This window comes from Schistocerca piceifrons, chromosome 5, assembly GCF_021461385.2.
Source record: "Schistocerca piceifrons isolate TAMUIC-IGC-003096 chromosome 5, iqSchPice1.1, whole genome shotgun sequence".
Classification (NCBI taxonomy): Eukaryota; Metazoa; Arthropoda; class Insecta; order Orthoptera; family Acrididae; genus Schistocerca; species Schistocerca piceifrons.
In genome coordinates, this window is record NC_060142.1 from 705,846,338 (window position 1) to 705,860,199 (window position 13,862).

Consider the following 13,862-nt stretch of genomic DNA (forward strand, 5'->3'; position numbering starts at 1 on the left):
CAATTGGCTCGCCCTTATGGAAAATTTTGAAACATGGAGGTCAAACGCTAAAGGGACCATCACATAAAGGCCGAAACGTGTGAGACTCCTTTACAAACTCGAGACTTAAAGGGCGAAATTGTCCATCTGATACTAATGTAAATCTCTGGCACACATTTCTGAACACCTTTTTGTTACATTAACTTTCAGTGAAACTGGTAATGTTTCAGAACCTACACTTTGTCGTGTTCCGTAGACACGTGCCTTCAGATGTGTGGTGACGTACTGCAAGACAGGAGATGAGCACCTGTTTAGTACCCATAGCTGACGTGATTTCTTTCGTCGTCAGTTACTAATGAAAATCTCCCCCATAGGTTGATATGATCATCAGTTTTCGTACTCGGGATACATTCTTTCGAGTGAAGTTCCACTTTCACACCCTGTTTCATCTCAAGTTCATGCACCGTTATACAGCAACGGGCGACTGAGGGGCGATCAGGTAACTAGAACAGATGTATGAAGTCCCTCTGTTTTGGAAGGTGTGTTAGTTTCTAAATTGTACGCTACTATAATTCAGCAGAAAGCAAAAGTAATTCGCTGCCTAAAGCAGTGCTGCAGAATATGATGGCAGTATGTAGGAAGATGGTTCCCACGAAGGTAGTGGTAACGAGTGGAGCATATGATGCAATGGTGTATCATGGGAGTTGGAAGAAGTAAACGAGCCTTGAGAGGGAATCTTGCTTGGCAGTCAATACGTAGGGAAACCATAAGTGTTCTGCAAAGAAACTCTGAATTTTATTTATTAGATAAAGTCCATTTTTGACATGTAAAATATTAGGAGCAGCCCATGGGCCGTCTGGGCTTTAATATCGTAATACCGCTATGCAGTAAACCAGTTAATTCAGTAAACAAACGAATATTTTTAAATTACCGAAGATGTGCAAAGAGCACTTACGATTTAAGTTAGAGATTTCAGCTGACACTAAGACGCGCTCGGAACCTGTTCTCGTGTGGTAGGTGGCTTTACCACGCTCTCGATATTTATTAACTGGTGGCCGAAGTTAAGCGGTCTCGGGCTGGGATAGCACTTGGATGAATGACCGTCCGGTCTGTCGAGCTATGCTGGCAAGCGGGGTACACTCTGCCCTTGTGAGGCAAACTGAGGAGCTGCTTGACTGAGAAGTAGCGGCTCCCGTCTCGGAAACTGACATACGGCCGGGAGTGCGGTGTGCTGACCACATGCGCATCCAGTGACGCCTGTAGGCTGAGGACGATACGGCGACCGGTCGGTATCGTTGGGACTTTCTGGCCTATTCGGGCGGGGTTTAATTTAGTTCGATATTTATTAACTTCCTAAGACGAATCGTTCAAGAGTATTAAACCGTTACTGTTTTACGGTGTTTACTAATAAACACATCGTAATTGGGTCCTGGACCTTATTTCAAGTAAATTAGCTATCCGCATGTCCACTTACAAACACAGTTATCCTGCGTGCATCTTCCGAAGAATCTAAACCTCTACAATAATTGCTTCGAGGGACAACATTTACGACAGATTCATAAAAGGTAGCAAGAAATCCTACGCGCCGTTTCAGTAAGATAATTCATAAACTAGCGCAGTCATGGGTGTGAAGGCTCTACTAGGTATAATGTACGTCACTCATACCACTGAAAATTGTATCGCGATGATACTGAGAAAGTTTTATTTCAGTTTAGTACAGCATCACTGTGCTGACGATAACCTTGCGTCGAAGCGAGAACTATTCCGTTGAAAAATATGTGTTAAAGGTAGATGATACAATTCGAAATCAAGTGTGCTGGAAAGCGAAACAGAAAGTGAAAGTTGAACTAAAAGCGACTGAAATTTGTGTGACTTGCCGGTAGTAACGTCAAGGTAGAACTGTGCGCGTCCTGGAGTGCTAAAAGGAGTCAAGAAACATAAGTAGTCGGCATCGTGGAGAAATGAACCGCGTCCAAATACCACATTGTTTTGCGAGTGAAATGTGACGAATAATATCCAAGAAGACATTGAGAGTAAAAAGATAGAAGACAATAGCAGCAGATGTGGCGAGGACAATCACGTACACGGAGGAAGCGTCGCTGCTAGCAGGGAACACAGATCATCACGACAGCAACAGTATGGGGTGCTCAGGGGGCGCACTGACGGACGTCCGGAGTTCGACGCACGGGTGCGAGGTCGGCACGTTCTTCAACCAGCTGTGGCGTCAGGAGAGTGCAGAAACTTACACACGGCAAGTCTCAGTTTACGTTAGCGACAAAGCTGCTTGAATTTTAGTAATTAAATACCTTGGTATATATTTCCTTTGAGAACAGTTAAAATGATGAAAGGTGAAATGAGTACGTTAAAAATATGTTAGCAGCCAGGAATAACTGAAAGAACTGTATATTTAACAAAATGTAGTACTGAAGAGGATAAGGCCCTTCAGGTCGAGCAAAGTGAAGTTATTAATATTATTACGCAAAAGTTGGGAGGAGAACAAGCCAACGTTCCTGAGAGAACAAACACGTATCAAAAAATATTGTGGTTCAAATGGCTCTGAAACACTATGGGACTTAACTGCTGAGGACATCAGTCCCCTAGAACTTAGAACTACTTAACCTAACTAACCTAAGGACAACACACACGTCCATGCCAGAGGCAGGATTCGAACCTGCGACCGTAGCGGTCGCGCGGTTCCAGACTGTAGCGCCTAGAACCGCTCGGTCATCCCGACCGGCAGCGTAAGATGGAAGTCAAAGGAACATGAGAACGGAATTCATAACAAAGAAAACAACATTCCCACAACAGGAAGGAAAAAAAATAACAATGGTTTTCCCAGAAAAGGAATAGGTGGGAAACGAAGGAATTCACGTTTTATGGTTGTAAACAAAACAATAACTGTGACAAAGAAAACACTTATCAGGATTTACATTCGCAGGATAAGCGACAGCCGGCTAGTGTGGCCGAGCGGTTCTAGGCGCAACAGTCTGGAACCGGCGCGAACCGCTACGGTCGCAGGTTCGAATCCTGCCTCGGGCATGGATGTGTGTGATGTCCTTGGGTTAGTTAGGTTTAAGTCGTTCTAAGTTCTAGGGGACTGAAAACCTCAGAAGTTAAGTCTCATAGTGCTCAGAGCCATTTTTTGATAAGCGACAATATAACGACGTTGACGGAGGAGCTGTGGTGGGAATTCAGAGGACATCAATGAAAATAAGGAGAGAAGGAAAGAGTTAAGGAATGAGAATAAACAATTATCAACTTGGTGCGTGGGTTGAATTTGATAATACTGAAGCAGTAGCAATCTTTGGGATCAGTATCAAGTTATGTGTCGTTGTAAAAAGGGGATCTTATGAGCAAATAATAGGTAAAGAGAGCATACCAGTTTTACCAGTGCAGAGATTTGAGGTCGTAGACGCCTTTAAAAGTAACAAGGAAGTAATATAGACAGATATTGACGAAAATGGGGAATAAAAAAGTACTGATAATTACCGACATGATGGTACCAGTTCGATGAATCAGTTTTACTACAGGAAAGAATCCGTTGGTGCACCATACTGACGTCTTGACTTTTCAGAAGACCAGTACGACTGTTAAGGTAAGTGGTACGGAGAATAAGATAAAGTTTGAAAACATTATGGTTCCTTGCAACGAAGTGCAAAAAATCGGTGCTATTTGATGATGATAATGGTGAGTGTTTTCATTCGATGAGTGAGTTCCTTCAGTGCGAATCCAGCAAAGATGAAATTGCACCACAAAGAGAAAACGAAAGTCAGAAATTTATTGAGACAAGAGTGTGAAACAATCGAACAAAAGTTAAATCAAAGGCAATTAAGACAATCAATAACACTGTAAAACGAGGAGCACTGAACCTGATTTTTAAGCATCTGAATGCGCTTTCAAACAGTACTCGTAAAAATTGATGAAGAGTGACTAAGAAATACAATGTTACGACATGATAAAAGTAATTTTCGAAGTAGTAAGAAGGAGGAAGCTCTCAAAGCAACAGATAGTGATTCCGAGCAACATGTGTTTAATGGAAAATGATGAGAAATCACTCAGTATTAAGGAAAGGTAAAGGTGCTTGACGAGAATTTGAAGGAACATTTACAGTGAGCGGGGTATCCCACCTAAATGGAGTAGAAATAGTACGAGTACATCCCCAATCCCAGATGGTAAACGGCGTATATAACACGGATGATGTTAAAACATACCGCAGTAATGAGTAGAAAGTCGTTTGGCTATGGCTAACATGAATACTAGGTACTGAAAGAAGCAACTCTGTGGGGAATACATGGAGGATGGCTCAAGTACCACGCATTGAACAAAGTCAAATGTGTATAGTAAATAGGGAGATGTTACTGGCGAGGGGCAGCTAATGTTAAGAAATAGTGCGTAAAGTGTTTTGTTAAACATTTGTCAATATAAACGAGGCTTCCTGAGTTGAACAGCTGTGTAGATAAGGAAGTGAGCAGAAGACGACGTCTGCTGTGGTGTTTAAAGTGCACGGACAGATTGTCAGCCCGGCGCTAATGGCCTCTCGGAAGGCCGACACGCAAAGGAATGCGAAGGGGCATAATCAAGGACACGTCACTGTACGAGATGTTTGTAAACAGAAACTGTGAATAGCGGAAGTTAAGGAATGTTTTTAAACGTATATTCCAAGTAGGTTTGTTTCGTAACGGCTTCTGCTTTATTATGAAGTAGTTTAAGAGAAGGATCTGATTTAATGTCTAAACGGAGGAGATTCACTAATTAATCATTTGGGAAGTTCATACACGTTTGTATTGTATTTGGACAAAGAAAATAATTAATAGTATATAAAAGCTGATTAGCATGTAATGTCTAAAATATGTATCTTGTTACATGGAACTATAATAAAATTGATGACGCCTGGAATCACGGGAAATTTCGAGCCATGATAACAAGACGAGAGGAGCCCCAGTCAGTAAGCAAAAAGACGGTGTTAGAAACTGCGTAATGATGGCTGCCAACGATGAAGCATAATGCCTCAGGAGCCAGACTCGCCAGATTTGTTAAACGACCGAAACATGCAGTAAATAAATATAAGTGTGTGCAATAAAAAATTACCATCGGGTCATAAGTGCTTTTTAAAAGCACTGTGGTGGACGGCCACGTACTGTTACAGAGTAAAAGTCCAATAAATATGCCGTGTGTAGTGTAACAGAATATTAGGAACGATGATGAATCGCTAATAAAATTATCTGTTTTAAATTTGTGTTTACGCAATGCTAAAATGTTAAAGAATGTTGTTACAGACTTCTATGAGACGATAAATGTCAGTGAAGTGTTTAATTTTGTATGGATACATTAGTGTAGTGAAATGATGTCTCACTAATGATTACAACCAAAATAACTATTATTTAAAGAGAATATTTCAAATTTTGTGTTCGTTGTCTTGAAAGCCGAATGTGATATATGATGTTTTCTATGTTCTTTTGTATTTGTTGTTTATCACTTCAAAAATTGTAATGGGTGTACATGTTACGAGAGCATGGGAAATGGAATGAGAATACTGTGGAGAAACTAGGAACTTGAAGATCAACGTGCTTCTGATATTTCCATAAACTTGGAAGCTATGTTTGTTTATGGTATATCTCCAACAAGATCATTTAATGAAAAAACATTGTTTATGGTACTTCATAATGGGATTCTATACCTACTTTTGAAGCTTTGAAAAAGCCTAAGTTTACTACATAAGAAGAAGTAAGAATCATCACACAGGCTACTACGATAAACCACAATATCGTGACTTATTTTCAAAATGGAAATTTTGTTTCAAAAATCCACAGTTCTGAAAATTAATCAGCGAAGGGGCTGTGTGTTACCTCTCGTTTTTGAAATGTATTATATTTTACAAATTTTACGTTACTAGAACTCTGCAAACAACAGAAGTAATTCGCTGCCTTAAGCAGCACTGCAGAATACATTGGCACGGAGTAGGAAGCTGGTTCCACGAAGATAGTGGTGACAAGTGAACCATGTGGTGCAGCAGTGAATCATGGGAGTGAAGAGATGTAAGGGAGCCTTTAGAGAAAATCTTACTCGGGCACTCAATACGTGGGGAAACCACAAGTGTTCTGGTGCGAAACTCAGCATTTTCTTTATTAAGTATCAGTTATTAAAATCCGCTTTTGACACAGCAAATACTAAGAGGAGCCTACGGGTCGTCTTGGCTTTAACCTCACAATATCGCTGTGCAGTATAGCAGTTAATTCAGTAGCCAAATGAATACCGTTATATCACCAAAGACGTACGAAGAGCTACGAAATTTTTCGCTGTAAGCAAGAGATTTCTGCTGTGCGGCAGTCTCGCCAGTTGGCAATAGGATGCACTCGAAGCTTATTCTCATGTGGTAGGTGGCTTTACCATGTTCTCTAAATTTATTAACTTTTTGAGATTAATCGATTAACACTATTAAATTGTTATCGTTTTACTGTGTTTACTAATAAACGGGTTGTAAAGGCATCCAGGGACATACCTTAAGCAAATTAGTTATCCATATGTCCACTTATAAAAACATGAATCCTTCGTGCATCTTCTGAAGAATCGAGTGCGCAACAAGAACTGCATCGAGGGACGATATCTATGAGAGATTCACAGAAAACAGATAGGCGAAAATCCTTTGCACGGATTCATTAAGATAATCCACGAAAGGGTTAGATTAATTACTGTAGTCTCGGGGGGGGGGGGGGAGGGGGGGGGGGGGAGCACGACAGGTTACAATACTGTACATCACATATTTTAACGGAACCGTGACTAAGCTGAGAATGAGAAATTCTTGTATGGGTTTAGTACGTTGAAGGTATTTTGCAGATAGTAGAGTCTTCGAGCATGAGATGCTCGAACGAAGCATGAGATGCTTCCCGCATCCAAAGCGGCTGTATTGATATCTGACGAACTTTGTCGGAACTACGTGAACCGAGCAATAGGAGCAATTATGAACACCAGATACAGCCATCTTGGTAACGACAGTGACTCCAAAGCTTCACATATATAAATACAATTGGCTGAGGAACGCGCACTCACTTTCCCTATCCTATGCCAACAAACATGGCATCCGCTCCTCCCACAGTGCAGCAGTGAAACAATACAACTTTCGACAGCCAACACTGGTACGTTCGTCTTGGTATCGCCTGAATCCGGTGACGACACTAATATCTCCACTCCTCTTACACTATGTAACCAAAAGTATCCAGACACCCCCAAAAAACATACCTTTTTCATATTAGGTGCATTGTGCTGCCACCTACTGCCAGGTACTCCATATCAGCGACCTCAGTAGTCATTAGACGTCGTGAGAGAGCAGAATGGGGCGCTCCGCGGAACTCACGGCCTTCGAACATGGTCACGTAATTAGGTGTCACTTGTGTCATACGTCTGTACGCGAGATTTTCACACTTCTAAACATCCCTAGGTCCAGTGATTCCGATGTGATAGTGAAGGGACACGTCCAGCACAAAAGAGTATAGGCCGACCTCATCTCTTGACTGACAGAGACCACCGATAGTTGAAGAGGGTCGTAACGTGTAATAGGCAGACATCCATCCAGGCTATCACACAAGCATTCCAAACTGCATCAGGATCCACTGCAAGTACTACGAAAGTTAGGCGGGAGGTGAGAAAACTTGGATTTCATGGTCGAGCGGCTGCTCATAAGCCGCACATCACGCGCGTAAGTGCTGAACGACGCCTCGCTTGGTGTAAGGAGCATAAACATTGGACGTTTGAACAGTGGAAAAACGTTGTGTGGAGTGACGAATCAAGGTACACAATGTGGTGATTCGATGGCAGGGTGTGCATATGGCGAATTCCCGGTAAACGTCATCTTCCTGCGTGTGTAGTGCCAACAGCAAAATTCGGAGGCTGTGGTGTTATCATGCGGTCGTGTTTTTCATGGAGGGGACTTGCACCCCTTGTTGTTCTGCTTGGCACTATCACATCACAGGCCTACTTTGTTGTTTTAAGCACCTTCTTGCTTCCCACTGTTGAAGAGCAATTCGGGGATGGCGATTGCATCTTTCAACACGATCGAGCACCTGTTCATAATGCACGGTCTGTGGAGGAGCGGTTACGCAACTTCCCTGTAATAGAGTTACCTGCACACAATCCTGACCTGAATCCCATGAAACACCTTTGGGATATTTTGCAACGCCGACTTCGTGCCAGGCCTCACCGACCGACATTGATACCTCTTCTCAGTGCAGCTTAAAATAGCTCGAAGCACTGTGGGACTTAACATCTGAGGTCTTCAGTCCCCTAGACTTCGAACTACTTAAACCTAACTAACGTAAAGACATCATACACATCCATGCCCGAGGCAGGATTCGAACCTGCGAACGTAGCAGCCGCGCGGTTCCGGACTGAAGCGTCTAGAACTGCTCTGCCACAGCGGCCGGCTGACGTTAAGACATCTTCCTTGATCTTGATGGTTGCAACCTGTGTTAAACGCAGAATGATTTTCAAGACAAAATACAGGATTTTTGCCTTTACAGGTCTATGGCTTGCTGAGATAAACAAGACATATTTAGTTACTTAAATCGTATGGATAGTTTCAATCCAATATTTTTAGTTAAGCTGTGACGTCATTGTACACATCAGATGTAAAATAAAATCGAAGAAATCATTGAAACACAGAAGAATTAATCACAAAGTAAAGAACGGGTTTCATGGGAGTATTTTAATTTACTCTCGATATTAAAAAAAATGTTACCCGGATTTATTTTCATTGCAGGTTACTAATACTTTGTTCATAGTCTTAATGTGTACTATATTGTAGTACCTTCACCTTACGTTAACTAAATTAATATTTTCTTAGATTGATCCTTTGAAAAAAGTGCGTGAACTAGAGAGCTACGCATCTTTTAGAAGAACTGATACGTTTTTAAGTAAAATATTAAGTAAGGCTCAGAGAGAAGAGAAGAATTATCTTCATCACTGCGGAATCATATTCCCATATATTGAGGAATATAATGAATTGGGCACCACCTTCAGATTTCGAGCCCCTTTACGCTGCCTGTACTGCTCCGCAAAGTTGAAGAACTTCATTGCAAATGTTTCATTTGATTGTTGTAAATATTGCACCCTTTTTACCCTGAACTCTGGCACTTCCAGACGAATATTCTTTTCAAATGATTTGTTACAGAACCTTTGATTCGCTTGGAGAAGGCGTAGCCTTTTGACTCATCAACGGAACGAATGACATCAGCGGGCTATTGATTCAGGGAAGAATTTTCTCCTTAGTTATGATCGACTTGGATCTGACGCCGCTAACCAGCTTTGATCGCAGAGATACGCTTATATAGAATCCAGAAAGGCTGCATCCTATTATCGGCAGTATAATCTTCTATGGTCCTCACAATATTTCCTTGCTTCGCCATGAAGACGAGAAAGACCCACCATTTACACAAAACATTACGATACCAATTTTCAAATGGATGGTCTTGTACTTAGTAATGATCGAAATGTCAGAGTTCTTTGCACTTAAGTGTTGGTTCATGTTTACGTCGTTAGCAACCAATTTATTGACAAATGCAAAGATGAAACGGAAGACAGGATTCTAGCCTTAGTTAGAAAAGCGTTGTGTTCCATGCAACAACTTCGAAAAACTCGATTTATCGGTCTGTTAACTTCATGTAGAAATTCTTAAGGAGAATTTCACGACATTCTCCAATACTTACGAAAAGATTCGAGCCTAAAATGTAGATCAATAATATCGTCTAGCTGGAGCCGCCTTGCCACATCTGGACGAAATGTAACGTCAGTGTGTTTTTGTATGTTGGAACTGATACCACCAGCTGCTCAAATAAGGTTTCTGATTCTAAACGTACCATCTACGAGTTTACTGAGATAGCTATTCGTGCAAAACATCTCTTACAATACTGAAACAATCCGTAATACAATCTCGAAGACGCAAAGTAGTTACAGACACTGGCTGCGGGCGTACATTGATTGATTCAAAGGGGAAAGTTCAAAATTTGTACAGGACCAGGACTAGTACCTGAGTGTTCTGCTTATTAGATAGATGCCTATACTTAGCAGTGCATCTCCAGCAATCAGAAAGACGCCTACTAACACTTTCCGAAAGCAGCAACAACAAAAGAAGTACGGAAGTGACGTTTGCTGGAGAGGTATGACGGTCGTCTGCGGTTTCAAGACGATACTTCTCTATAAATACGTGATGGCTTTTTTAAGATTTCATTGTGGCACTACAGAACACCGGTGTTTGATGCCTAGTGCTTTATATCGGTTTAAGCAGCCTCAATTCAATATCGTTGCCGTCCTTTGTGGAAGTTGCGAATTCTGAAATATAATCACATCATTATCTTGCCTTTTTCTTGTCTATAGAACACAAAGTCCCATTTCCTTGAGAGTTTTTGCCTCTTTCTCTTATTTGTAATAGGAGACCCGACCCGCTCAGCCGTTTCTTTGAGCTGTTTACTTCGTTTACGTGCAGTACAGGTTCCGAAAGACACAAACCGAAATTCGGAAACCGTTTTGGCTGTCTTATTTACATGTGATGTGAAGCCTGAATCGGTTTTGATGTCCCAATCAAGTATCATTTCCCTGCCCATTACATCTAAATCTACATCCATACTCCGCAAGCCACCTGACGGTGTGTGGCGGAGGGTACCCTGAGTACCTCTATCGATTCTCCCTTCTATTCCAGTCTCGTATTGTTCGTGGAAAGAAGGATTGTCTGTATGCTTCTGTGTGGGCTCTAATCTCTCTGATTTTATCCTCGTGGTCTCTTCGCGAGATATACGTAGGAGGGAGCAATATACTGCTGGACTCTTCGGTGAAGGTATGTTCTCGGAACTTCAACAAAAGCTACTGAGCGTCTCTCTTGCAGATTCTTCCACTGGAGTTTATCTGTCATCTCCGTAACGCTTTCGCAATTACTAAATGATCCCGTAACGAAGCGCGCTGCTCTCCGTTGGATCTTCTCTATCTCTTCTATCAACCCTATCTGGTACGGATCCCACACCGCTGAGCAGTATTCAAGCAGTGGGCGAACGAGTGTACTGTAACCTACTTCCTTTGTTTTCGAATTGCATTTCCTTAGGATTCTTCCAATGAATCTCAGTCTGGCATCTGCTTTACCGACGATCAACTTTATATGATCATTCCATTTTAAATCACTCCTAATGCGTACTCCCAGATAATTTATGGAATTAACTGCTTCCAGTTGCTGACCTGCTATTTTGTAGCTAAATGATAAGGGATCTATCTTTCTATGTATTCGCAGCACATTACACTTGTCTACATTGAGATTCAATTGCCATTCCCTGCACCATGTGTCAATTCGCTGCAGATCCTCCTGCATTTCAGTACAATTTTCCATTGTTACAACCTCTCGATACACCACAGCATCATCTGCAAAAAGCCTCAGTGAACTTCCGATGGCATCCACCAGGTCATTTATGTATATTGTGAACAGCAACGGTCCCATGACACTCCCCTGCGGCACACCTGAAATCACTCTTACTTCGGAAGACTTCTCTCCATTGAGAATGACATGCTGCGTTCTGTTATCTAGAACTCCTCAATCCAATCACACAATTGGTCTGATAGTTCATATACTCTTACTTTGCTCATTAAACGACTATGGGGAATTGTATGGAACGCCTTGCGCAAGTCAAGAAACACGGCATCTACCTGGGAACCTGTGTCTATGGCCCTCTGAGTCTTACATTACTTGTATTACACGAGGGTCATTCTAAAAGTAAAGAACTCTACGATCTGACGAGCCACACAGTTCTTCCCCCACCCCGCAACTCTGCCCCCCCCCCACCCCCCTCCCCTTACCGCTGCTGTGTCATAGGCCTTCCTAATAGTTGGCACCAGTATGACGATCACATGGCGCAGGTGCAGTCATGTGCTATTTACTTGTGCGATTTTAAAATGCATTACAGAATTAACGATCCCGCCAAGTGTGAGCTTCGTAGTGTGATATGATTTCTGAATGCAAGAAGAAAGACCTCCCTCTCGAAATTTTCAGACAGCTGATCGAAGTTTATGGAAATATGGTGAATGAAGCTTAAGTTAAAAAATAGTGCACCATGTTTAAAGGCGAACGAACGATTATTCCTGATGATGAAGAACAACCAGACCGACCTTCAGTTGTGATTAACATTGAAATCGCTATTCACTAGTTGTGTGATGACTAACGAGAGATGGCGTTAGTCCGATCTACTAGTTGTATAGCTAATATATCAACATGCTGTACGTATTTTATTGCTATTTCAGCTGTCATCATGGTAACAGGCGTCTCTGGTATGATAAAGGTGATAAGAAACCGTTAAATGAGGAGGGAATGGACCTGTGAACTTACTGAACGTACAATGAAAGCAGCATACAGCTCCACCGAGTTGCCGAATATATATTATATATCCAAATCACCCTAAATCAGAACACAATTCCGTTGGGAACACATGTAACCACGATTTCCCATTGTCCATCATATGGACAGTTTATATTAGTTTCTCTTTCATTTATGAGAATGATGACTTGTTTTCTCCAAGTATGTCTTCTCTGCAGTGTTAATGCCTTTACAGTTTTCGCACAATAGAAAGGATCATTACATTGACATCCCTCGTGATTTTCGTCATATTTATTGCAACTGGCCTTGCTGGCTTCTGTTAATGTAACAAATCATTCTCGAGTATGTGGAGACGTTAAGAAGAATAATTATGACATTAGGATTTTAAATGGAACAGAGATTTAATTTCCTTTTGAGTTTATACAGATAGACGACGGCACCATGGGTACGTGATCTTGACTGGTAGCGGCGCGGGAACCAGTGTCCGGCATCCGGTGGAATTTGTCTCTGTCTGTCCATCTGGACCTGAGGGGCGGGTTTTCCCTAAAAGGCGTTAAGTGTGCTGTAGGTAATATACTTAACAAGTGTTGACAGTCGAAGCGAACTAGGCTAGTTCAAGGACTGGTACGGTCCCGCTGCCGTCAGAGTTTTCCAGGGCCTTCTAATTTAGAAATAAATTCGCAAAAAGTTGTAACGGAACAGCTACAGATATAATTTTTTCTTCTTAATATTGTACTTGGTGTAGTGCTCTAAATTTATCACGTATAATCTGTGAATGGGATACCTCATACATATGCCACTGTGCCCGGTGCTTGGAAGAAAGCACAGTACACGCCCATCTACAAGAAGGGTAGCACAAGTGATCCACCAAAGTACTGTGCAGTCTCATCGACGACTACGGGCTGTAGAATCAAAGAACATAATCAGAGCTCAAGTCAAACAAGCAACCTTGACCAGAATAGCCTCCTCCATGTCAAACAACAATGATTTCTAAAGTATTGGTCATGCGAAAACCAATCTCACGATTTTCTAATATGACATCCTGAAAGCCATGGATCAAGACACTAGGGTAAAAGCAGTATTTCCTGACTCAAGAAAAACACTTTACTCAGTACCGCACACACACGTTAATTAACAAATTAGGATAATATTAGGTATCAAACGAAACTCCAGGCTAGATTGAAGACTTATTGTTAGCAGGATGCGATCTCCGACGGACAATTATCGACAAATATTGAACTGATTTCAGTCGTGCTCCAGGAAAGTGTGTTGGAGACCTTCCTGTTCAATTTGCATTTTAATGACCTAGTGGTCAATATTAATTGCAACCTCAGCCATTTTTCAGAGGATACAGTTCTTTACAATGAAGTACGAAATGGGGCAAATGAAAGTGACCCAGAGAACACAGTTCCAGGGTACAAAGAAACACAGCAGAGGAATGGAAATACAGTACTAACCTGACTATAGCAGATGTAGAAAGTTATCAACACTCATCTCTTGGCACTTTTGGACCCTGCTCAGCAAGTTTCTGGAGGCGGATCGA